This window comes from Lampris incognitus, chromosome 1 (genome assembly GCF_029633865.1).
Source record: "Lampris incognitus isolate fLamInc1 chromosome 1, fLamInc1.hap2, whole genome shotgun sequence".
NCBI classification, from domain to species: Eukaryota; Metazoa; Chordata; class Actinopteri; order Lampriformes; family Lampridae; genus Lampris; species Lampris incognitus.
This window is the reverse complement of record NC_079211.1, coordinates 78797362-78821225: the sequence shown is the minus strand read 5'-3', so window position 1 is coordinate 78821225 and position 23864 is coordinate 78797362. Positions and strand designations below refer to the sequence as shown.

General features: G+C 50.0%; 1 protein-coding gene across 1 annotated transcript in view; it reads right to left on the bottom strand.

The window, feature by feature from the left end:
• tsc1a (TSC complex subunit 1a) overlaps positions 1 to 6304 on the bottom strand; it is a 115462-nt gene extending 109158 nt beyond the window's left edge. The window contains exon 1 of the mRNA XM_056278079.1: positions 6253 to 6304. The gene's annotated coding sequence lies outside the window, so the exon portion shown is untranslated. The remainder of the gene's footprint in view (positions 1 to 6252) is intronic.
• Positions 6305 to 23864: the final 17560 nt, after the last annotated feature.

Here is a 23864-nt window from a genome sequence, read left to right as displayed (position 1 = left end):
CATGACCTGTGAGGAAACCTGCTACAAGTTGACAGAAGATGGGTGTGAGGAAGCAGCAGAACTGCACTCCACACATGAAGAAGCTGACACCCGTCTGCTCCTGGATGCATTGCATGCAGCAAATGCGGGCTCAAAGTCAGTTATCATCACAGCTGAGGACACTGATGTCATGGTGCTTTGTCTTGGCTTCCAGAAGGACATCACTTGTCCCATCTACCAGAAGTGTGGGACTCAGAACCGCACACGGTTTGTCGACATCACCAAACTGGCAAGTTCACTTGGAGACAGCATCTGTGACAGCCTAATTGGCTTACATGCCTTCACAGGCTGCGACACTGTCAGTGCATTCGCTGGTCGAGGGAAGCTGAATGCCCTGAAGATAGTGAGAAAGCACACTTCCTGCCAAGAGACTTTTAGTCAACTGGGACAGACATGGAATGTGAGTGATGAGCTGTTCCAGAAAATTGAGCAGTACACCTGTCGGATGTATGTTGCTAATAGCAGCACTGCTGAGGTGAACAAACTGCGTTACCAGCTCTTCTGCACCAAAAGGGGAGAGGTTGAGTCCAGCCAGCTGCCACCATGTAGAGACTGTCTCTTTATGCATGTTCAACGAGCCAACTATCAGGCAGCAATATGGAAGTGCTGTCTGCAGGCTAACCCTGTGGTGCCAAGCCCTACTGAGTATGGATGGACAGACGATGAAGGCAAGCTGGCCATTTACTGGATGCGCTCCCCACCTGCACCAGATGTGGTCTTGGAAACGCTAACATGCAAGTGTGTGCATTCATGCAAAATGCCAAGCTGCATGTGCCTGTCAAATGGACTTCCATGCACAGACATGTGCAGGTTACAGACCTGCAGTAACCAAAAACAGCAGGATGGTCCAGAACTGGACTTTGAACTTGGGGTGTCAAATGATGAGAGAAACGAGCAGTTTGATGAATGACAGTGTGATGATTCTGATGGTATTACTGTGGTAGTAGTCTATTGATGCACAGGATGTTGATTCTGGACTTGGTTACCCAGAGCTTGATAACAATAATGTAACCATATTCACATATACCCATTACCCTACCCATTACCATTACATATACCCACTAATGATATGGGATTACATGTATCATTGACTAAGTACGTATATGTAAATGTCAATGTTGTTTAAAATATTAAAATAGTTCATTACCTCACTATGGTATTCCTTTTTATCATGTATTTTGATTGTGTATTTAAACAAATGTATAGAGACCAGTTTGTGACCTAACTGGCTTTGGTCTAGTTCTCATTTAAGGCTCACAATCACCTCACACAATGAAATAGTATGGGTATATTATACATTTTCTGAATCTTTACAGTCCTGTGAGTATTCCAGTTTTTCTGTTTTGTGTCCCTGATATTCCTAGATGCCACAGGGCTAAAAGAAAGTATATAGTTTAGGCGAAAATTGCAGAAAGATGTGTGTTATTGACGGGTTGAAGAGCTCAAGTGACCTCTATATTTGTGAGAAATATCCACAACAGGGCTTCAATGAAAGCTAAGACGGTCCCCTTTAAAATGATACCAAAGACAATATTATAGAACATTGAAAAATGTCCTGACCATGAGGCTAAACCAGGATATGCACCAGCGTCTAAAATGCAATTTAGTTTAGCGGGTGGTTAACTTCATGAGCTGATAACTGTGATACAGCTGCCACTCAGGAATGGTTATCATACCAAAATATCATCTACAGACATGGATCCTTTCAAAAATTATAAGTAAGTTTTGCCACCTTGAGTGTACCGAAATATCGTCTGGCCCATGGACTAGGACGGAAACCCTGGCTGTGTCGTGTGTAACAGTGTGTTCGTCTTTACCCGCGACACACAACTCTATTCATGTTCTTCACATCCGCCACGCCCCCTGCAGCGCCACGCCCCTACGACGCCACGCCCCCTGCAGCCCACTCGAAAAGGAGGGGGAAAGGAGCACGTGCGCGTGTTTACAGCGGTGACGTCGACAAGTGAAACGTGTCGTGCACTGTGATTTATGGCCTCTCCCTGACACGTGTTGTCAAAAGGACACGCGGCTGTTCGCCCGTGGCAGAAGTCTTCTTCTTCTTCACCGGAAGTCTGCACTGCCTCCCTCCTTGTCCTGTCGGCTTAAAGATGCGATGCTCTTTCTTCAGTCGCGGAGAATTAAACACGCTCTCACGGGCTGAAGTGATGCATTCACCACAAAATGGCAACCCCTCTTTAGCGCCCTGCAGAGGCTCCCCATGGACGAGGTGGTCTAGACCAGTGTTTCTCAACCGGGGGTCCGCGGACCCCTAGTGGTCCGTGGTGTAATTGCAAAGGGTCCGTGAAAATAAAATATCTTTAAAAAAAAAGATCCTATGACATTTATAGAAATAGGATTATTTTACTCAAATGTGACTGAGACCTTTATCTACCTAAACTATAAAGGGTAACAGGACTTTTTTCTCTAATTACATCTGTTTCACAAGTGTAATTTATTGTATTTTAATAAGAGATCTCGCTCCCGTTTGCATTGTTAAAAGTTACTGAATACATATTCTGTGTTGTTACATATATCTGAAAGTTACTTCATAAGAATTCTGTTTTGTTACATATATCTGAAAGTTACTGAATACATATTCTGTTTTGTTACATATATCTGAAAGTTACTGCATAAGAAGTCTGTTTTGTTAACTATATCTAAGTTACAACTGAAAGCTCTTATTTTTGCCCCAAAGAGTGAATAAATGCTATAATGCAATTTAAAATGCAGTTTCTACTGTTTCTATCAAATTGCAACCCCCCTCCCCCAAGATCAGGTGGAGGGGTCCTCAGGGTAGATCAAAAATACGCAGGGGGTCCAGGACCCCAAAAAGGTTGAGAACCACTGGTCTAGACACCCGAGTCACCTCACCGCAGCTGCCCACCTGCGGTCCAAGCAACCTGCCGAGCTGCCGGCTTTGTTCTGTTTTATCCATTTGTCTCTCGCACTGCCAAGGAGCTGTGGTCTTATTACACCCATCCAGTATCCCAACCGCTTATCCTGCTGCCAGGCTCACGGGACCGGGGAGCCTATCCCAGCAGCCACTGCGCGGCAGGGGGGGAGACACCCTGGACAGGCCGCCAAGACATCACACTCACACTCTCTCTCTCTCTCTCACACAAACACACACAACTAGAGACAATTTAGTACAGCCGACTCACCTGTCCTACATGTCTTTGTTTCACCTGTCCTACATGTCTTCACCTGACGTACATGTCTTTGATTCACCTGTCCTACATTTCTTCACCTGACCTACATGTCTTTGATTCACCTGTCCTACATGTCTTTGATTCACCTGCCCTACATGTCTTTGTTTCATCTGTCCTACATGTCTTTGATTCAGCTGTCCTACATGTCTTCACCTGTCCTACATGTCTTCACCTGACCTACATGTCTTTGATTCACCTGTCCTATATGTCTTTGATTCACCTGACCTACATGTCATTGATTCACCTGACCTATATGTCTTCACCTGACCTACATGTCTTTGATTCACCTGTCTTACATGTCTTTGATTCACCTGACCTACATGTCGTTGATTCACCAGACCTACATGTCTTTGATTCACCTGACCTACATGTATTTGATTCACCTGTCTTACATGTCTTTGATTCACCTGACCTACATGTCTTTGATTCACCTGTCTTACATGTCTTTGATTCACCTGACCTACATGTCTTTGATTCACCTGTCTTACATGTCTTTGATTCACCTGTCCTACGTGTATTTGATTCACCTGTCTTACATGTCTTTGATTCACCTGACCTACATGTCTTTGATTCACCTGTCTTACATGTCTTTGATTCACCTGACCTACATGTCTTTGATTCACCTGACCTACATGTATTTGATTCACCTGTCTTACATGTCTTTGATTCACCTGACCTACATGTCTTTGATTCACCTGTCTTACATGTCTTTGATTCACCTGACCTACATGTCTTTGATTCACCTGTCTTACATGTCTTTGATTCACCTGTCCTACGTGTCCTTGTTTCACCTGCCCTACATGTCCTTGTTTCACCTGACCTACATGTCTTTGATTCACCTGCCCTACATGTCTTTGATTCACCTGACCTACGTGTCTTTGTTTCACCTGTCCTACATATCTTTGATTCACCTGACCTACGTGTCTTTGTTTCACCTGACCTGCATGTCCTTGTTTCACCTGACCTACATGCCATTGTTTCACCTGCCCTACATGTCTTTGATTCACCTGCCCTACATGTCTTTGATTCACCTGACCTACATGCCTTTGTTTCACCTGCCCTACATGTCTTTGATTCACCTGCCCTACATGTCTTTGATTCACCTGCCCTATATGTCTTTGTTTCACCTGCCCTACATGTCCTTGTTTCACCTGACCTACATGCCTTTGTTTCAACTGCCCTACATGTCCTTGTTTCACCTGCCCTACATGTCTTTGATTCACCTGCCCTACATGTCTTTGATTCACCTGCCCTACATGTCTTTGATTCACCTGACCTACGTGTCTTTGTTTCACCTGCCCTACATGTCCTTGTTTCACCTGCCCCACATTTCTTTGATTCACCTGCCCTACATGTCTTTGATTCACCTGACCTACATGCCCTTGTTTCACCTGCCCTACATGTCCTTGTTTCACCTGCCCTACATGTCTTTGATTCACCTGACCTACGTGTCTTTGTTTCACCTGCCCTACATGTCCTTGTTTCACCTGACCTACATGTCCTTGTTTCACCTGACCTACATGCCTTTGTTTCACCTGCCCTACATGTCTTTGTTTCACCTGTCCTACATGTCTTTGGACTGCGGGAGGAAACCCACGTAGACATGGGGAGAACATGCAAACGCCACACAGAGGATGAGCCGGGACGACCCCTAAGGTTGGACTACCCCGGGGCTCGAACCCAGGACCTTCTTGTTGGGAGGTGACCGCGCTAACCCCTGCGCCACCGTGCCGCCCTGTTGTCTTATTGTATTGTAAATGTTATGTTGTTGCTTCTACAGGCTGTGGGGTGTGGTCGGGGTTATATTGGTAATGACCTGTAACTATCGCAATATCTGAATAAAAACATATATTAAAAAGGGGGGGGGGCACGTGGTAAAGAAAATCAGCCACCGCTGCACCGACCAGTCTGCCTCCGTCTAGTTAATGTTGGGAGTTGTAGTCCAGTTGGAGTAAGACCAAGAGGACTACAAACTTCGCCCAAGACCAAGAGGCCTACAAACTTCACCCCAGACCAAGAGGACTACAAACTTCGCCCCAGACCAAGAGGACTACAAACGTCGCCCAGGACCAAGAGGCCTACAAACGTCACCGCGGACCAAGGGGACTACAAACTTCGCCCAAGACCAAGAGGACTACAAACGTCGCCCAGGACCAAGAGGACTACAAACGTCGCCCAAGACCAAGAGGACTACAAACTTCGCCCAAGAGGACTACAAACGTCGCCCAAGACCAAGAGGACTACAAACGTCGCCCAAGACCAAGAGGACTACAAACGTCGCCCAAGACCAAGAGGACTACAAACGTCGCCCAAGACCAAGAGGACTACAAACGTCGCCCAGCTGCCTCGTAGGAGGACCGGGTGACGAAGGGCCGCTGGGACATCTGGCAGGGGAGGCTACTGCGTTAATCCATCAAAACTCGGATCCAGTCTCATTTTCGGGACAAACGGGACCGGATTCGGGACGAGCGCTCGTAATTTGGGACGTCGCGATGTTTCGTCGGCACGTCCGGCACAAACCCGGTGGGTTTAGTGGACTGGGTGTGATGATAACAAGCCGACTTGCGAAAGTCCAACATGCTGAAAGATCAACGCAACTACGAGACTGTGGACTCGACGGTGCCTCAGAAACGCACAGGCTCGGAAGTGCCTGGCTCTTCCCCAACACGTCTCCAGCAAGTCCTAACAAGTCCCTGTCGTGCCGAAGACACACACACACGCCTGCCTGTCTGCCTGCCTGCTGCCACGGGTTATCAACCTGGCGGAGCCCAAGAAACCCAGCAGAAAGCCGGGCCGGGCCGCGGCCGGCAACAGACACGCCGCGCATCTAAACCCGTCCGCAGACTGCGCTCCGGCTGTGCTCGCCGACGCCGCTCCGGTGGGGCTCCGCACAGCCGGAGCGGCGGCCTTAACTACACCCGCTTTCCGAGGCTGACGCGAGCGGCGCCGGACGCCGCGTGTATGGCGCTGCCAGCAGTGCAGTGTGGCGGCGAGCGGACTTTACCTTTCAGACGCGCTGTCGGACGCAGGTCGCGGCCATGTTGAACACCAAAGCGCCTCTCACCGGAAAGACGCTCTTCTTCCCCTCTTTTCGCTTTAACTTTGTTGGCGGTCGTAAACAAAGATTTGGCGCACTACCGCCACCAGCTGGAACGGAGGGTGAACCAGAACGTCTATTTACTAAAATAGATGCGTAAATAAATGAAATAAAATCATCTCGGTTCAACTAGTTACTTCTCGGGTTTGTGAGAGGGACGAAAAGCCTGTCCCAGCTGCTGCTGCTGCTGCACCACCTTCTCCAGAAACTCAGACTGCAACACCCGGAAGTGTCCTTGCTGCATCTGCTCTGCAGTTAGTGTGGCGGTTCTCTCAGATTTCCCTTTACTCCAGCAGTGCACTTGATTAGCGCTGCCAAAAAGGCCCCAGCAGTACACTTGATTAGCGCTGCCAAAAAGGCCCAAAACGTCAGCTGGTCCTTACAAAAGCAAAACTCAGCAGGCTTCCTGACTGACTTGTCCTCCTCAGCCTCTTGTCTCACATCATCCACGTCGTTTCTCTCGGTTCTCGGTTTTGGCAGCTTCAGCATCCAGCAACCCCCTTTCTGCTCTCATCTTACTCGCTTTGTCTACCGCCCTTCCTGCTGGACTCTGTGCTGACCCCGTATCGCGGGTTGCCTTGCAGTGCAGGCACCTTGCTTGCGCCTTCTGCACTTTACAGTCTTCCATATTGCAGTTGTCCCCCCCACATCTTCCGACTCCCTTCAAACTGCTGCAGCATGTCCATATGCTTGACAACAAAAACATATGGTCTCATTCTGTAACTCACATGATCATGGTACACTCTTTCCGGCAATTCCCCTCTAAAGGTCAACCACAATCAACCAATCAATCAATCAATCAATCAATTTTATTGAACATGTAAAAGAAAACATAAGCAATAAAAGCAAACAAAATCATCTGCAACATATATGTGCACACAGAATTATTGTCCCCCTTCTCCGAATCTCGTCATTCTTCCTGCCTCACACACACACACACACACACACACACACACACACACACACACACACACACACACACACACACACACACACACACACACACCTGCAGCATCCCCAGATGACTCAGCCTCTATCAGTGGCATGCACTCCCTCCTCCTCCTCCTCCTCCTCCTCCCCAGACACAGCCTCTCTCAGAAGGGGCAGCACACCTTCTCCAGAAACTCCTACAACACACAGAAATGTCCTTGCTGCATCTACAATTATGTACATTCTCTCAGATGTTCTCTCTACCCCAGCAGCACAAGTCAGTTACCACCGCCAACAAGGCGGAACTGGCATCAGAGCGAGAGACGGAAAGTGGAATTGGAAATGAGAACGAGGACAACGTATTGCTCAAGCTCAGGGGCGTAGCCAGGACTTTTTTACTGGGGGGGGGGCAGCCATTTAATTAGGGTGGCACTTGTCAAAACTACTATTTTAAAACTACTTTCGAAGATGATGATAGCCCTTTTAACAACGCCATGGATTGTGTATAGCCAAAGGGTATGGGATGGTATCATCCATCTCACCTACATGTCCCATGCACGGGTGGTAATGCAAGGGGTATGGTTTAAGTGGTGTAAAGTGTGAAGACCGAAGACAGAGATGTCATTTAGTATTTCAGTTACAATTTCAATTGCATGAAGGAAAATGTACACAATGAAGCCAACACTTCCACATCCTGAACACGCACAACTAAATAAACTGCATCACTTGGACTTGCCATGCTGCACTTACACTCTCTTGCTTTTACACTTGGATTTACACACACTGCACTGTTTACTCCTCATTAAACTCTTTCTTGATCTTAAGAATCCCTTAAAAATAGCCCATTGGCCTCATAACTTTAGTGGCAAAGGACAAGACTCAATGATAATAGGCTAATAATAATAATGCATGTACTGCAGCTTCCATTTGACTGTTTCTGTGCAGGCGTTTCTTTTGGGTTTTTTTACCCACTCGGGACAGCGGAAGGGGGGCGGGAGCGAGCCCCCCTGGCCCCAAGTGGCCACGCCCCTGCAAGCGATTCTAGCCAGTCATACGCCCATTTCGCGCCGCGGCCATCTTGGATAAAAAAAAACCCAAGTGGTGGGAACTTAGCCACGCCCCCTTCTTACTCAATCGGAAATCAATGCAGCCGGGGCCAGCAGCAGCAAACATGGTTTGGACTACCAACCTCGAGCACCTACCGTCATTTACCACAGTATGAAAACTAAGCTGGATCTTTTCTTTTTCCGAGTACTTTCTGCCTCTCCTGTGCCAGTGGGGAGAGACACACACACAGGGCTGTATTCAAAGAAGCTGTTTAATCACAATAAAATAAAAAATAAGATACATTTCATTTTTATACGGTACATTCAATATTTATACATTAGATTGTCCCATCTACAATATTTTCATTCTTTGTCCTTCAACTTTAACAAAACTGTTGGTTCATTTTAAACTAAAATATGTTGGGTCAACTGTCATTCTGTTGTAGCAATAAACTGGAACTGGCTACCAACTCAAATCATCAATTGTTTACTAAACTAAGATAGCGATTGCTCATCTCAAGGTGTGGGCTAAAAATAGGACTGTACTGAAATGAAGTTAAATATGTTTCAGTCTATCTAAGGTTTGTGTGCACTATTTTCTTGTCAGCTGAATTTAACAAAGGTTTAAAACAGTGGTCCCTGAAAATTTGTTAGGAGAGCACACACAGTCCCCAGTTGGTTGACTGTTCCACTTAGTGAAAGGGGTATGACTCCCATCAAAAATGTGGTACTCCTTTATGCGTCTTATTGACCGTTCGACGTGTATTCTCAAGCCAGCAATACTCTGTCTGTGAGCTCATCACAGCTAAACTGTCCACTTGGGCCTAAAAATGCAGGGATGACAAGTTTTACATTTATTTCATCGAGTAGGTCTTTGATAAGGAAGCCCTTATCGGCCATGACCTCATCACCTGACTCTAAGAGGTCCAGAACACCTGACCTCTTAGTTATCTCCTTATCAGAAACACATCCTGTGTATAGATTACTTACCAGGCTAACTGACCCTGAGGGAGTGATCCCAATTAGGGATTTCAGTGTAGTGTTACATTTATAATGGGAGTATGTCATGGTGTTCAAAACCTTCCAACTAGCTGTCTCGATGCGGATCTCTGTGCAGTCTAGTATCACTCTTGTGTTTGGGTAGAATTCCCTGAATACTGGTGGCATTAGCTCATCTACTGCTGCTCTACTAGGCCATATTGGGAGGGTCCCTAACATAAAGAGCAAATAGTTGGCCCACGTCGTACAGTTCCTGCTGACTGTGGCCGGCGACACATTGAATCGTACAGATAAATCCAGAACAAAAAAGCCCTGCCTCACACGGCACAAGAACAGGAAAAACTGATCAATCAGCGATAAATGCTCTGCATGGAAGCCAGACACAGAAATGTGTTCTAGGTTATGGCTGTTCCTTTGCTTTTGAGTCCATCGCACCATGGACTCTGCAGTAGGCTGTACAGCTAGGAAGAGTGCTTTGAGGGTGTGGTAATCCTTAAAACCAGTGTAAAACCTGATCAGATTGGGCGCACCCTGGAAGCGTTCTAGACCAAAACGCTCACTTTTCAGCTTTTTATTTTCATCCTCCAGGAAAGCGATGCGTTTCTTTACTGCGTCAAGCTGGTCTTCCACAGAAAGGGGCTTCACATCGTAGTCATGATCAGGTAGAGTCGCCCAAACCTCACTGGACACATGAGGATATGTCATACATGTGGGAAGCAATATAAATCCACACATTTTCCTCTTATCAAGATGATGTGTCAGAACAGAGCTATCCACAAATGAAGGATTAGTGAATATATATATATATATATATATATATATATATATATATATATATATATATTATACAATGCAGTAATCTACATGTTTGAAAAATTGTATTGTACTGACAGTAACAACTCACCTATCTCCCTCATGTTCCTCTTCATGTTCCTCTTCATCTTCTTCCGCTATTAAGTCACCAATGCGACTACAAACAGGAGCAAACATTTTTCAGCGTCAAACTTCTGTCTCCCTTCTAATGTTTTAGTCACAGTGAAACTGGTCACCCCAATATTATTTAACTGGCTGTGCATGGTGCAACCTCTGCAGCTCAATGCATACAGTAACGTTAAATGTACATGCAACCTCTGCAGCTCAATGCATACAGTAGGCCTACATGTACATAATGTCTGTTGCAATAATAGCAGGAGGAGTAAACATTTAGCCATATGGCATCTTAATGTGGAATTTAGTTGTAAACATGAGTGCACAACTGTAAACGTTACTCACTCATCTGCTGACTCGGGTGTCACCTCCCCAGCAGGTTGACCCCCACGAACAGGAACCCTAAAAATACAAGCTATTAATGGCAGGTATTATGTTTCATTTCAGCAACATCCTAACATCATTTTCATGACAACATCCAGCTAACGTTATTATAGCTCTGCATGACCTACCGTGATGTCTGTCTGCAAGTAAAGTTAGTAAACTTAGCTACCTCCTCGGCGTAGGTTGATTTGACCATGGGGAAATGGTCGGTAGAGTTCCGGGTTCCAGTTTTGTGAAGTGCTGTGAGCACACCCTGGTGTTGTCTGTGATCTATAATGACAAATGATATGTGACGTTACTGTCAGCGACATGTAAACTGTTATGGTTGTAGTTAGACCAGAAAGCTAGCTAACAACGTTGCTAGGGAGCTAGCTAGCTAGCTAGCTATCCAGCCAGCTAGCTAGGTAAAGGTGAAGGTATTGGTAGTTACCTGAAAATGCGGCCCTGTATCCCTCTTAATTTTCACCACCCATGCCTTACGGGTGTGCAGGCGTTTGGGGAAGCGGTGAAACGTCGAGGATTTATCTCTTTCCCTTCTTTGATAGGAGTTGCAGGATGGTACACAGCAGTACGACATGTTGCTTCCAGCGGTGTTTTCAATGAAGTAAGAAGGGGGCGTGGCTAAGTTCCCACCGCTTGTTTTTTTTTAAATCCAAGATGGCCGCGGCGGGAAATGGGCGTATTGGGCACAGGGAAGTATCTTGTTGGGGTGATAGCTGGGACAAAAGACGACTGTAATATCCATGGGTCAGGGTATTGTCGCGGGACTGGGTTTAGATGTTCTTATATTAAGTAGTTGGAGGCTGGGAATTATGGTGCGACAACACAGTCTCTGGCGTTAATTAGCCGGGCTAGGCTACGGGTTTAGCAACCCACCTTGCACTGCTCCTGCAGTCTGCAGACGATGACGGACGCTGGCTAGCCTGGCTGGGATGGTCTCACTCTGCAGACACTCGCACTGTCACTGGCTGCACACTCTGATCTCTCTCTGGGGGCTGGTAATCACTCTTACTGGTTCTATTATGGTCGTCGCTGGTTAGTCACTGTCTAGCGTCAGCTCAGTCGAGGTGTAGGAGTCAGGAATGTTACGTCTGATCGCTAACACGTTATGCTAGGCTAACACTGTGTGACAGTCTGTAAACCACTATAACAACTAACCCACGCTGTGCTGTGCAATGGATAACAATAGGCAGCACGCACGCATTCCTAAGTCTCTTCTCATTGGCTAACAGGGTCTCGCGTTACTTTAGTCAGACTGTCTGTTTGTCACTATCTGTCAGGGAGCTGTCCCGCAACACTACCCCCCCTTTAGATTGTTGAGTCCCTTCAACATAAAGATAAAATAACTCTGGGAACTAGAGTCGGAATTACACCCGGGACAAAACACCCGGCACACAACTAGGCCCGGAACTAAGGGCGTCAAAATAAACTGGTTGGGTGGTCACTATTAAAGTAGGACTCCTGTGACTAGCCTAGTAACCCCCTAAGTCAACTAGTCACGTCCGTCAAGATCAGTCTCGAACAGAGTCCCGGAGCCAGGCAGGCGGCCGGACTGGTCTGCCCCGTCTAGTGGTGGGGAGGGGCAGGGGCTCAGCAACGTCTGCTTCGGCTCCCTCTGGGTCAGGGGCGGAAGACTGCCCGCCTGGAACACGGGCTGCGGCCTCTCGGCGTCGAGTAGTGGTCGGCTCCCCTGGAGAACTGCTGGCAGCCAAGGGCGGAGACAAGGAGGGAGACACCTGGGCGCTCGTGGGGCTTTCATGGGGCTTTCGTGGGGCTTTCGTGGGGCTTTCATGGGGCTTTCGTGGGGCTTCCGTGGGGGGGCCCGATGTGTCATCTTCCTCATCGGGGAACACGTCTTCCAGACGTAGGTCGAGGTCGTCATCGCTCTCGAACCCCTGATCCTCCGCCAGTCCACCGATATCCTCCTGTCGCTCAATCTCTTTGTCGTCCGCTGCCTCTGTTTCCGGATCCTCGAGGTCTTCTCCTGGTGTACTCGGCAGGTTCTCTCCTGACGCCGGAATCTGCAGCAGTGCGTGCCGCCTCTGCTGAATCCAGATGGGTACTTCCTCGGCGAGGTAGGGCAACAGTCGGTCATGGTGGAGGACTCTCTCCTTCCTGCCCTCTTGGACACGGTACAGGACGTTTCCCATCTTCTCTGTTATGAGTGCCGGGCCTCTCCACCGTGGCTTCAACTTTGGCGATTGGCCCTTCTTTCGCGCGTCGTCCCTGACATACACCAGATCTCCGGGGTGGAATGTGCGTTGACGGGCCCGCAGATCGTGGTCTTTCTTGCTCCGGAGTTGAGATGTACGGAGACGCTCACGTGCCAGTTCGTGGATGTCTAGCATGTTGGCTTCCAGGTCAGCAACATATTCGGCTGGGGGACTACGATGGGCGTTGGCCTCCTGCACCCGTAGAGTGAGTCCTTGGGGCTGGTGGACTTCACGGCCAAGCATCATCCGGTTCGGCGTATACCCTGTAAGGGCATGGGGTGAGCTGCGGTATGCGCTGGCGAGGAGGTGGAGGTTCTTGTCCCACTCACGCTGGTTTTTCTCTACGTAGCAGCGGATCATTTGGAGAAGCGTCCGATTAAACCTCTCAACTTGGCCATTCGACGCAGGATGGTAAGGAGTCGTTCTGGTTTTGGCTATTTGGAGAAGCTCACAGAGGTCACGGAACAGGCTGCTTTCAAAGTTGCGTCCCTGATCTGTGTGGATTTCTAGGGGTGACCCGAACCGGGAGATGAACTCCTGTAGAAGCTTCGTCGCAGTCACTTCCGCGGTTTGTTCAGGGATAGCTGCGACCTCCACCCACCGGGTGAACTGGTCCACCATGACAAGGACGTACTTGTTCCCGGATGCCGAGATAGGGAACGGCCCGACGACATCTATGTGGACCCTGTCCATGGGAGCACCGGCCTGGAACAGTTGCATCTGAGCTCTGCCGACCCTCCCGGAAGACTTGCAGGCTTGGCACTGTGGGCACCGGCGGACAAATTGTTGGATGCTGTCCGCCAGTCCCACCCAGAAGAACTCCCGCTTGACTCGGTGGCACGTCTTTTCTCTTCCCAGGTGGCCTGACTGCGGAGGGCAGTGGCAAGAACGCAGGACTTCTTGTTGGAGGGCTGCTGGAACTATCAGGCGGTAGACAGGGACTTGGCCGGTTTCCTCATCCCAGCGGTAATAGAGAACGTCTCCACGGCGTTCCACATGGTCCCAGCACAACCAGAACTTGCGCACGGCCGGACCCTCCAGGGCTACTTCATCTTGAGACGGTAGCTGGCCTCCATCCTTCCAGGCGTGAAGCTTCCTCAGCAAAGGGTCACTGCGCTGGTACTCTGCCAGCTCCTTCTCGGTATACTGGGGCAGCCAGTTAACAGTGGGTGGCGATGACTGGATCCCAGTGTTTGAGTTCTCGTCCACTGGTGGCTCGGCAGTGTCCACCGGGTTCTGGTCGGGTGTCGAAGGTCTTGACGCCGGATCCGTAGTCGCCGGGGTCCTCGTCGTCCTACGGATCGCCAGGGGGACCACGTCGTCGACATCCTCGTCGAACCTTGCCCATCTCTGGTGTTCACGTCGGCAGTACGGGCAGCCTTGGCAGGGCAGTGAGTCGGGGCTTTCTCCTGCCCGGTAGCAGTCACAAGTTGGCGCTGGCGCCCTTGAAAGTGCATCCGCGTTGCCATGCTTGACTCCTGCTCGATGCTCTATTTTGAAGTGGAACTGGCTAAGCTCCTCAATCCACCTTGCTAGCTGGCCTTCGGGACTTTTAAAGCGGAAGAGCCAGGTCAGGCTGTTGTGATCAGTTCTCAAGGTGAAGTGCCGTCCGAGCAGGTAGTGCCGGAACTGTCTGGCGAACCGGACTACGGCCAGCAACTCCCGGCGAGTTACGCAGTACCGTTGTTGGACTTTTTGGAGGTGGGCGCTGGCATAGGAGACAACCCTTTCCTCCCCCTCTTGGACCTGCGAGAGCACCGCGCCTATACAGGTGTTTGAGGCGTCAGTGTCGAGGATGAACTCGCCATCTTTGGTGGGGTAGGCTAGCACCGGAGTGGATGTGAGTCTCTTCTTCATCTCCTCGAACGCCTCCTGCTGGCGATCGGTCCAGTGGAACTCTGTTCCTTTACTCTGAAGCTCGTACAGTGGGTTGCAGATGAGAGAGAAGTTGCGGACGAAGCGTCGGTAGTAGTTGCACAGCCCAAGAAAGGCCTGGAGCTCCGTGATGTTGGAGGGTGGACTCCAGTCTTCCACTGCCTTCACCAGCTCGGGGTTGGGAGCGATCCCCTGTCCGCTCACTATGTGGCCCAGGAAAAGCACTTCGCTGCGCAGGAGATGACACTTTGAGGGCTTGAGCTTGAGCCCGCTGGCTTGGACCCGCTCGAGGACGATGGCCAGGTTCTTCAACCCATCTTCAACACTGCGGCCAATGACGATGACGTCATCTAGGTACACGAGGAGGCTCTTCCACTGCAACCCGCGCAGGACAACCTCCATGGCCCTCTGGAAGGTGCCTGGCGCGTTGCAGAGTCCGAAAGGCATTCGGGCGTACTCGTACAGGCCATAGCGAGTAATGAAGGCCGTCTTGCATCGGTCAGCAGGATGGACTCCAATTTGCCAGTATCCACTCTGCATGTCTAACGTGGAGAACACGGTTGCGCCTTCCAGGGTGTCCAGACACTCTTCAATCCTTGGAAGCGGGTACGCGTCCTTCAGCGTCAGTTCATTGAGTCTTCAGTAGTCGATACACCATCGAACGCCTCCATCTTTCTTCCTCACCAGGACCACAGGTGAAGCCCACTCAGACGTCGATGGCGTTATCACTCCAGCCTTCAGCATTTCCTGGAGGTGCTGTTCCTCCTCTTGCTGGAACCCCAGCGGTGTGCGGCGGGCTGCCTGGCGTACTGGGCGTCCCTCTCCGGTGTCGATGCGGTGCTGGACAGCATCAAAACAGCCCAGGTCGTCGTTTGCTGCTGCAAAGACCTCCTTGTGCTTGACCAGAAGCTGCAATAGGGCTCTCTGCTGCCCCTCTTCGAGCTCCTTACTGGCGGCTGCATACAGGGATGACAGATGGTCTGGTAGATCCAAGGCTGTTGCGGACTCCAGCCGTCGCACTGACACTTGTTCCTTCTCCGCCGGGTTCGTGGGGTTCGGCTCTAGGGACGGGGTTTCCTCTGCCTCAACCAACACGCCCAAGCAAACACCTCTCCTTAGGGTCACTTCGCGGGGCGACAAGTTGCATAGTCGCACAGGGACTCTCTTGGCAACGTCGACTACTACACTGCCTGAAGAGACTCCTTCTGCAAGGCCAGTGGGCTCCAGGACGGCAGAAATTCCTGGCTTTGGGCCTTCCACTAGACCCCAGACGTCGCGTTCGCTCTCCGCTGGTAAAGTCGAGGGGCACTCCAGCAGTACTCTGGAAACCGTGTACTCTCCTAGCGACCTGCCTATGATGACAGTGCCGATCGGTTCTCCATCAACGTGTACTTGTCCTCCGACCGAAACTGTGACTCTGGCGGCTAGCATAAAGTCCAGACCCAGGAGAAAGGGGTCGCGGATGGGTGCGACGTAGACGTCCCAGTCCTTGGTCTTACGGCCCAAGCGGATGGTGACTCTATACTTCGGAGTCTCGGTCATTTCTTTCCCCTCCTCCGCGTTCCTCAGGACGGCAGTCCCCACACTTGGCTGACCAGCTAGCTCCAGCTGACGGAAGGTGTCTTCAGACATGACGGTCGCCTCCGCGCCGGTGTCCACAACGCACTTGAGTTCCAGTTTGTTGACCGTGATGGGCACTACCAGACTAGGACCATCTCCTGCTGCTCGGTTTATGCGGGGTGCTGGCTGGCTATCGGCCTTTTCCTTGACGTGAGGGCTCGGTGAGCGGGAGGTGCAGTCTCGTTTGAAGTGGCCCTGGCCTCCACACTGGTAACAGGAGCCTCTAGGGGTGGCGCCCGGACTCGGTGATTGGTAACGCCGCTGCCCATTAGTGCTGCTCGCCGGCCGCTCTAGAGTTCTGCCCCGTTCCTCCTTCTTCTGTTCGGCTGTGTCGGATGTCAGCTGCGGGGGGGACGGTTTCCAGGAACGCCGCATTTCCTGCAGCAGCGCCGCTACCTCGGCTTTCAACTCCTTGATGTCAGCATTTAGGTCGGACTGCGTCGCGCCGGTGGCCGTCGATGTCGGGTTTGGCGCTCCCCCTTTACGCTCATCATCCCATGACACTCGGCGAATCCGCCCCTTAGCTTCGCTCTCCCTTCCAAGCGTTGCTCGATAGTCGTATTCTCGGGCTTCTACCTTCTTGAGGGCGTCTGCCAGGGTCTTAGGTTCGGAGCCCAGGACTTCGTAGGCGATGTTTTGGTTGCGCAGGCCTCGCAGGAATGCCTCGGCCGCGAACTCCTCCTGCAGTCCGACGTCGACCCCTGGATAGGCTAGCGTAACCAGCTTCCGTACTTCCTCTCCAAATTCAGACAGGCTAGTCTCCTTCCCCTGCCGAACCTCGCTCAGTTTACGGCGGGCAGTACTTTCAGGTATTTCTCGTCCGAAACGGCGCCGTAGCTGCTCCACCAGCTTGTCGTAGTCCTCGCGGATAGGAGTCGGTTGCGCCATAACGAATGACATAGCGCCTTCTCGCAGTCGCAGGTAGAGCATGTCCAGGCAGACTTCCTTGCTCCAATTCCGCTTCCGGGCCATCCTCTCAAACGGGCCAATAAAGGAGTCCCAGTCGCCCTTCCCATCGTAGGTAGCTAGCAGCTTCACTTCACTTTCGTGTCCTACTTCTCTCCTGTAGCTACTACTCCGGTCCCGACCGTTCCCTACCACTGGACTATTTGTTATGACGGATGGCGGCCCTCCGGTACCACCAGTAGGCGGCGCCGCGTCACCCCGGCTGGGCGTGCTCAGGAAATGGTGACTCCCTTCCGGAAATGCGTTCCGGGCTCTGGCGCTCCTACCACCCCGCTCCGCTGGAGTACTGGTGACAAGGGGTTTGGGATGGTGACTTCTGTTGCGGCCATCCGCTACTGGGCCGACATTCTCCATTCCCGGGGGCAAAGCATATTCACGGGGTCTCACATCCGGTCCGTCTGGACGGGGGACCAGTGGAGTAGTTAACTCCATGTCCTGCACCTCCAATGTTGTAATGCTATGACTGGCTCCATGGCCACTATCAAAGCCCTCCTGATAGCCATTGAATGGCTGCGGGGAACTAGGGAGCGGGTGGAGTCCCGTGCTCAATTACTGCACAGCGGGAGGTTGGGGATGTGGCACAACTCGCCCGACAAGTACCCCTTTAAGCATGCACTTCACCTCCTCCATTGATTGTTCCTGCTTTTCTTGGTTAAGGAGGGACCGCTCAAACATTTGGGCTAGACGACACATCTGCTTTTCCATTTCGCTTTCCACAGCGCTATCCTCTCCCCCCCCTACAGCACCGTGCTCCACGTGCTCGATCTCCTCAGTAGGTTCCAACATCATCTAGATCACATGCAACGATGGCCTTGATAAAGTGCTACTGCACGTAATTAGCCGGTTGCTAGTTAGCAAGGACGCTAACGTAAATAGCAATAGCACCGCTATTCTGTATGGAGACAGAATGCAATCCAATTTCACCACTTCTGAACACCACTTGTCGCGGGACTGGGTTTAGATGTTCTTATATTAAGTAGTTGGAGGCTGGGAATTATGGTGCGACAACACAGTCTCTGGCGTTAATTAGCCGGGCTAGGCTACGGGTTTAGCAACCCACCTTGCACTGCTCCTGCAGTCTGCAGACGATGACGGACGCTGGCTAGCCTGGCTGGGATGGTCTCACTCTGCAGACACTCGCACTGTCACTGGCTGCACACTCTGATCTCTCTCTGGGGGCTGGTAATCACTCTTACTGGTTCTATTATGGTCGTCGCTGGTTAGTCACTGTCTAGCGTCAGCTCAGTCGAGGTGTAGGAGTCAGGAATGTTACGTCTGATCGCTAACACGTTATGCTAGGCTAACACTGTGTGACAGTCTGTAAACCACTATAACAACTAACCCACGCTGTGCTGTGCAATGGATAACAATAGGCAGCACGCACGCATTCCTAAGTCTCTTCTCATTGGCTAACAGGGTCTCGCGTTACTTTAGTCAGACTGTCTGTTTGTCACTATCTGTCAGGGAGCTGTCCCGCAACAGTATAATGGTATGATCCAGTAATGGTCTAGTCCAGCGCGACGCTAGGTGTTGACGTCACTGGCCTATCCTGGAGATTCAGGAAATGCACGAGACTGAAGGGATCCCGCGTGCGTGGCAGACCACAGTAAACACGGAACACCAAACGTTATTTGATGTGTGGACATTGCTTAATTAGAGACACTGCAGAGTGACCGTTAGGAGGCAACCCTTTTAAATGTTACATGGCGTCAGAACCAACTCGCTAGTGCTCACATCGACCTGACGACGAGAGATGGAGGCTACTGCCGGTGTTCCGATGCCACGGATGGATGGGGACTCGTCCAGCCTTCCCGATGCGTGGAGAGGGTTTCGCCGGCATGTGGAGCTTATGTTTGCCGGACCGCCAAGTGCAAAAGAGGAGGAGGGAAATGCAGCTACTCGCTGTTATGCATTGGAGAGAAGGGCAGAGACGTCCTCAGTACATGGACTCTAGCTGCAGACCAGAAAACGGTATTGAAAACCTATTATGACGGCTTTGAAGCCTACGTAAGGCCCAACGCTAAGCCCATCTTTGCACGTTTTAAGTTCCACGAAAAGATGCAAGGCGACGGTGACAATGTCCACCAGTTTGTGACTGAATTAAGGCTGCTAGTGAAAGACTGATGATCCTAACAGTGACGAGATGGTCAGGGACAGAAGTGTGTTCGCCACAAACTCAACAAGAGTGAGAGAAAAGCTTCTCTGTGTAGGTCCAGAGCTAACACTGGAAAGGGCTATTGACTTAGCACGATCACACGACCTATCACAGCAGCAATTAAAAACAATGGATTCCCCACAGCAGGCGTAATCAACTCATCTGTAGATGCAGTTAGCAAGAAGCCGTTCAGAAGAGGACAGGCACGTCACGACCGCAACACTGTAAACACAACTGATGCTGACGGTGCCATGCAAAACAAAGGATGTACTGCGTGCGGAGGAAAGCACATCCGCCCTGAGGAATGTCCAGCAAAGGGACGCCGGTGTAACAAATGCAAAAAATTCAACCACTTTGCTAGGGTGTGTAGGACACCACCACAGCACCGCCAAGCACAATATAAAGCAAAGAAAGTGCATGCCTTTGCAGAGAGTGCTGAACAGTAATCAGAAGATGAACTGTATATTGACACTATAACTAAACAGCATGAAAACACAAATAAGGGACAGGCTTTTGCAGAATTGGAAATAGGCAAAAAGAGGCACAAATTAAAGTTTAAGATAGACACAGGTGCCCAGGCCAACATAATACCAGCAAACACATTCCACCAACTGTTTGGAAATGTAGTGCTAGGCCCACCGTCCAGGCTTTCAGGATATGGGGGGAACACACTCAGTGTGAAAGGTGCCTGTAAGTTAACCTGCAGGTACAAAAAGAAAACAGCATGCTAGATTTTGACATAGTCTGTGCAGAAAGCACTCCCCCTGTCCTAGGCATGAGAGCATGTCTAGACCTGAACATTGTCAAAATGGTGCATATGGTCAATGCGCAGCCAGAGCCACACATGAGCCCGATGGCTGAGTATGCGGATGTGCTTCAGGGCATTGGACTGTTTCCTGGAGATTGTAGTCTTCGCCTGAAACCTGAAGTAACACCAGTGGTGTGCCCACCTCGCCACATCCCATACGCTTTGCGCAGCTGACTCAAAGACGAGTTAGATGAAATGGAGAAAATGGGCATAATCCAAAAGGTCACTGAACCAACAGAATGGGTTAACGCACTGGTGATAGTGGAAAAGCCCAAAACGGGAAAGCTCAGGATTTGTTTAGATCCCCGCCCCCTAACCAAAGCCATCCAGAGACCCCACTATCAACTCCCTACTCTAGATGACATTACGGCAAGACTGGCAGGGGCGCAGTACTTTATTAGACGCCAGGTCTGGTTACTGGAACATAAAACTCAGCGAAGAGTCATCCATGCTAACTACATTTAACACTCTCTATGGCAGATACACGTTCAAGAGACTCCTGTTCGGAATCATATCTACACAGGATGAGTTCCAGAGACGGGTGGACGAGGCCTATGAAGGACTCCACAACATCGCCACCATTATCGATGACATCATTGTATATGGCCGCACCAAAGAGGAGCATGATGCCAGCCTGCGTGCCATGCTGCCGAGAACCAAAGGCAGAGGAATAAAATTGAACAAAGACAAGAGCATCATCTGTGTGCCCAAGGTGAGCTATTTTGGACACATACTGACACGAGAGGGCGTCCGGCCTGACCCCAACAAAGTCGAAGCAATCAAAGACATGCCCCCACCGCAGAGCAAGGCGGAGCTATTGGACATGATCACTTACCTGTCTAAGTTTGCCCCCAGACTCTCGGAGGCCACAGCCCCGCTCCGAGAACTGTCGAAAGAGAGCAATGAGTTTGTATGGGACTCGAACCAGGATGCTGCATTCCAGCAAGTGAAAAGCCTCTTTACACAAGAGCCCGGTCCCGTACTAGCCTACTTTGGCCCCACTAAGGATGTGAAGCTGCAGGTGGATGCCTCCAAACATGGTTTAGGAGCAGTCCTGCTGCAGGATGAGAAACCAATTCCATATGCATCAAAGGCACTGAATGAGACGGAAGTCAACTATGCTCAGATCGAAAAGGCGCTGTACGCCATGCTCTTTGGATGCAAACGATTCCACCAATACCTGTATGGACGTCAGGTGACCGTGGAGTCAGATTACAAGCCGCTTGAACCAATCATGCGAAAGCCCTTGGCATCTGCACCGCCGCGGCTCCAGTGCATGATACTACAGTTGCAAAGATACAGCGTCAACATTGTTCACAAGCCCGAAAAGCAAATACCAGTCGCGGACATGCTGTCTAGGAAGCCGATTGAGTACAGTGACAACTCCCTGAGTGAAGGCATGGATTCCCAAACACACACAGTGATCAGCAGTGCTCCGGTGAGCGACCAGAAAGTGGCAGAAATCAGGTCTGCCACAGCCAAGGATGAGCAACTCTCAGCCTTGAGACAGGGTATCCAACCAGGGTGGCCTGAGACCACAATGCTCTGCTGTCACTGAGTATTGGAATCACAGGGATGAAATATCCGAGACAGATGACATTCTGTTAAAAGGAGAAAAAAATCATTGTGCCAAAATCACTCAGAGCAGACATGCTTGCACGCATACACACAGGCCATCTCGGCATGGAGAAGTGTAAGCAGCATGTGAAAGTGATTCTGTTCTGGCCAGGGATGGTAAACAAATAGAGACACTAGCTGGATCTTGTAGCATTTGCCTAGAGTGACGCCACTCCGTCCCCAAAGAGCCAATGCTGCCACACCCCATTCCTGAACGGCCTTGGCAGATCATAGCCACCGACCTGTTCAAATGGAACAACACTGACCATATAGTTGCAGTTGACTATTATAGCAGGTACTTTGAGGTAGAGCAAATTGCAAACCTCACTTCCCCAACTGTCATCCGGAAGCTGAAGGCCATGTTTGCAAGATTTGGAATACCCCAGTCTGTAGTGACTGATAATGGTCCTTGCTACAGTTCACAGGATTTCAAGAGCTTTGCACAGGCATGGGACTTTGAGCATGTCACAAGCAGCCCCCTGTACCCACAGAGCAACGGGTTGGCTGAGAAGACAGTGCAAACAGCCAAAGCCCTCATGGACAAAGCACACACACAGAGGTCGGACCCGTACCTCAGCTTATTGGAATACAGGAACACACCATTGGCTCGACTCAACTCCCCAGCACAGCTGTTATTGAGCAGAGCCTTACGCTCGGTCCTTCCGACCACTGCAAAACAGCTACAACCAGAACTCGCTTGTCGCAGCACAGTCCATGGCAGGAGAGGACTGTGCCAAAAACAACAAAAACAGTATTATGACAGATATGCCAAAATGCTACCTGCACTGCCGACAGGAGCCAAAGTCCGAGTCCAACAGCCAACTGGAACGTGGAAACCCGCTACAGTTGTGGGACCAGCTGAGACTCAAAGATCTTACAACTCATCACAGATGAAGGTCAAGCGCTTCGACACAATAGACGACACCTTCTACAGAGCAACGAATGTGATGCAGGTCAGGAAGTTGACACACACGACCAACAGGTGGAGCCCCAGACCACTGAGTCTTAAGACTGTACAGCAAAGTGTGTCAGGCTCCCCAAGAGTGTCACCACAATTCGTCACTACCAGGTCAGGACCTGTGGTTAAGCCAGAAGTTATCTTTGACCTGGGACTGTTTGAAATCAACCTAAAAAAAGAAGCAGAAAGGTTGCTATTGTGTTGCAAAAAAAAAATGTTGAAAATGTGAATTGACGTTGCACTGAAATATGTGCATTATTGTTCATGATGTTCCGGAATGTTAATTGAGCTTCTCAGGGCTATTGAAGATTCATTTGCAGATTTATTTCATTGGTGCAATAATTGAAAATGTCTGTTTTGTTATTGATAAATGTCTGTTGACATTATAGCTTACTGCACTTGCATACCACCAAGTATTTTTTTGTCTTTGGAAGAAGGGGGATGTAATATCCATGGGTCAGGATATAATGGTATGATCCAGTAATGGTCTAGTCCAGCACGACGCTAGGTGATGACGTCACTGACCTATCCTGGAGAGTCAGGAAATGCACCAGACGGAAGGGATTGCGTGTGCATGGCAGACCACAGTAAACACGGAACACCAAACGTTATTTGATGTGTGGACGTGGCTTCAGTCGAGACACTGTAGAGTGGCCGTTAGGAGGCAACCCTTTTAAATATTACAACGACAAACATTTCCAAGGACCCACCTGAGGTCGGAAAGTTTGTAGCGAGAAAACTTGGAGATGTACGACCGATCAGCATAACTAGAAGTGGGTTGGTTATTATTGATTGCAACCCCAAAGCATCAGAGATCAAGATATTTAGAAGTCTCCGCGTGACTTGCTCCCCTCAGACTAAAAGCAGATAAGCAGGGAGAGATACGTCAGTAGAGGCTGAGTCATTTCGGGATGTTGCAGGTGTATGTGAAGCAAGACAAATGACTAGATTCCGAGAAGGACTGTAAGTCTGTGTTTGACCTTTGAAGGAGAATTGCCGGAAAGAGTGTACCTTAATTATG